We start from the raw sequence: 3,812 nt of genomic DNA on the forward strand, positions 1-3,812 counted from the left end.
TAGTTGATTACTCTTATAACATCTATGCCATTATTGTACCAGTGAACATATCTTTCTAGGACAATTATTACTTCAAGTCACAGGGTTCGCAGCTGGATAAGACTTCTGATTACATTTGTCCCCTTGTAGAAGGCAAAGACTCTTAAAACACTATGAAAGCTAGCTCGTAAGGAGAATTCCGGGCTGGTGCCAGCTGTATTTCCCTATGTCATATGACTCAAGTATGTGGTCTCTAGCAATAATGCCTTACCTTTAAGCTCTAGAAGGTAAGCAAGAGGAATGCAATAGTCTATAATATTTGGGAGGGGCTATGTGAATTTACTGATCAATGACTCAGAAAGTTATGATACCCTATACATGACATTGGGCTATTTTATTTGATAGCCTATGGTATCTGGGAAAAAACACTGTCCCCCTATTATAGCATAACTCCATTTGGGCTGTGTGTGTGTGTGTGTGTGTGTGTGTGTGTGCATGTGTGTGTGTTTAGGGAGCTTCTATTGTAGTAGGTTTCATACAGTTTCTAGTACTAGTATTCCATATTCATATTCTCCTTTTTACCTAGCTTTCCTCCCCCATCCTATTATTCCTCTTTCTCTTTTCCTAACACCTACATTCTATCCCTCTTTAGTTGAGACCCATCCTTACTGCTTCGTACTAGTTTTCTGGCTTCTATGAATACTCCAATGTAAAGGCATGTATCTGTGGTTCCATGTTCCACCTCACCGCAGGGATGTGAGAACTCTACTGGGCAGATGAAACACTGAACACTAGGCTGTATTACCTTATGCCGCCATTGGATGGTGGGCTTGTGGGAAGCACTGATGCATTACTAGAATGCAGCCTAGGATCCTCAACCCAGAAGAGAAATGAAGCAGGCTGAGGCTGAAGAGTCAGGGGTTCCCAGAATCCCAGGTGTCCAGTCACTGCTGGAAGTCATGGGGAGTTGGGAATGGAGGAGGGCAGAGGGATGAGAAAGAGCCCAGGGCTGGAAGAGGAGGATCTCCAGCTTAGCTCAGGGGCGTGAATGTCCAGGAGTGTGGAGGGACCTTCTGCAGGAGACTTAGAGGGCAGGGCTCTGTAGACAAAAGCTGACCCCATGCTCCCCATGGCAGTTCTTGATGAGAGAGACAGTCCATACTTGTCCATACCATTTATTGTTCATCATAGAAAATGGGTGCATACTACTTCCTCAGGGTGGACCAGAGATTAAATACTTTTTGCAGGAAGGAATGTCTGAGAAGCGATGCTTACTGGCTAAACCCTCAGGGCTCATCTAGATAGTTCATTAGCATGGAGAACTCTGTGTTTCTGTGCTATGTGACCACTAGACTTCATGTGGGGAGTGTGGTCACGTGTTCCAGAGCAGGAATCTTGTAGGGAGCAGGGAAACTCATACAGTTCTCTAGTAGGTGCCAGGGTCTCTGAACCCACTCAACCTTACCAAGTTTTCTGGCACAGTCCACTGCCCCACTCATATCTAAAGATTTAAGGCTAGCATCCACATATGAGAGAGAACATGAAGTATTTATCTTTATGGATTTGGGCTATTTCACTCAAAATTATTATGTTCAGATCCATCCATTTACCAGATGCTGCAGTTTAAATAAGAATGCTCCCCCATAGGCTCAGATGTTTGAATAATTGGTTCCCAGTTGGTAGAACTATTTGAGAAGAATTGAGATTTCTAAAGACTCACCATTTTCTTATTCTTTTTTTTTAGTATTTTTATTAGATATTTTATTCATTTACATTTCAAATGCTATCCCCAAAGCCCCCATCCCCTCCCCCTGCCCTGCTCCCCTACCCACCCACTCCCACTTCCTAACCCTGGCATCACCTTGTACTGGGGCATATGATCTTCACAAGACCATGGGCCTTTCCTCCCATTGATGGCCGACTAGGACATCCTCTGCTACATATGCAACTAGAGACACAGCTCTGGGCAGGGGGGGGGGTGTTACTGGTTAGTTCATATTGTTCCTCCTATAGGGTTGCAGACCCCTTTAGCTCCTTGGGTACTTTCTCTAGCTCCTCCATTAGAGGCTCTGTGTTCCATCCAATAGATGAATGTGAGCATCCACTTCTGATCACCATTTTCAACATGATCTTTCCCTGCTCCATGCTTCTGGATCAAGATGTGAACTCTCTGCTATTCATACCCCATGACTTTGCACTACCATCACGGATTCTAACCCTCTGAAACCAAATATCTGAATAAATGCTTTCTTTGATAAGTTGACTTAGTCATAATATTTCATCACATCAATAGAAAAGTACTAAGACAGAAATTGGTACCAGGGATGGGCTATTTCCGTGACAGGGTGGGCCGTGTGGATTTGTTGGTTTTTTGTTTTTGGGTTTTTGTTTTGTTTTGTTGTTTTTGGAAGTGGAAGACTTTGTGACTTTGGACTAGAGAATTTGCTTAATTCTATAAGTAGTACTTAATGAGCCATTCTACTAGGAGCTTGAAATACAATACTGCTGAGAGCAATGTAGATTGCCAATGCCTAGCTCAAGAAGTTTTAGAGAGGAAAAATTTTAGCAACTGGGCAAGAGACCATTCTTATGATATTTTGGCAAAGAATATGGTTGCTTTATGCCTTTGTATTACAGATTTTTCTGAGGCTAAATTTAAAAGTAATGGAATTATTTCTTTGGTGGAGATTTCAAGATAGCCTGAGTTCACTCTGTCACATAATTATTAATAATCACTTTTATACAGGTCTATCATAAAAAAGAGCAACAGGTGCAAAAGAAATATAAAATGTTCATTTTGAAGGTAAAAAAGATCACCAGGAAGTTTAATGCTGGAGGCAAAACTTGTGCAGAAAGAGATAAAGGGAAGAAATAAAGAGATCAAGATGAGTCTTGATCTGTATTTAATGGCAAAATCTTGCCCAGTAAGCATTCAACTTGTGAAGACAACAACAAAAAGACCCAAGGAATTTATTTGCTTCCCAAAAGCAATAATAAATAAAACCTGCTGCAAATGTGATTCATTGGAACCAGGCTCCTTCATAAGTGCTCCTTCATAAGCCAAACTTAGCACCGTTGTGCTCATGGCTTTTAGCTTTAGACTCATGAAGGGAACACAAGTAAAAGAATTCAATTGTGGAATCCATCTCTAAGTTTAGGTGAACAACCGATGGTAGACATGTGATTGGGGGTGTGGCATGTCTCTACATGGAGGTGATGAGAGGTCACTGCCTGAGTCTGTGAAAGTAAAGTCTGGATTGAATTGAAGGCCCCACGATGTTGGAGATACAAGAGTCATGGGATATTTGCCAAGAAGAGAAGCATACAGGACATGGAACCAGTACAAGAGAGAGGTGTATATTGCAGACAGAAAAGCCAGTAGGGCAGAGCTATCTAAATTTTTGATATCAAACATATGAACCCATGGAAGACATTCTCATTCAAATTACCGCATATGTCTTGTGTGTGGAGGTCACAGGAAAACACTGTGAGGTTGGTTCTCTACTTCCACCGTAATGTGGGTTCTGCGGATCAAACTTAGGTCACTAAACTTGAGCAGCAAGTGCTTTTACATGGTGAGCCATCTTGTTGACCACTTTGCTCTTTCTTCTCTTGTCACTTTCAGAGGACAAACTTTTTTTAATTAGGTATTTTCCTCATTTACATTTCCAATGCTATCCAAAAAGTCCCCCATACCCTCCTCCACCCCCCTACCCACCCACTCCCACTTTTTGGCCCGGCGTTCCCCTGTACTGGGGCATATAAAGTTTGCAAGTCCAATGGGCCTCTCTTTCCAGTGATGGCCGACTAGGCCATCTTTTGATACATATGCA

The sequence above is a fragment of the Mus caroli genome, chromosome 3 (genome assembly GCF_900094665.2).
Source record: "Mus caroli chromosome 3, CAROLI_EIJ_v1.1, whole genome shotgun sequence".
Classification (NCBI taxonomy): domain Eukaryota; kingdom Metazoa; phylum Chordata; class Mammalia; order Rodentia; family Muridae; genus Mus; species Mus caroli.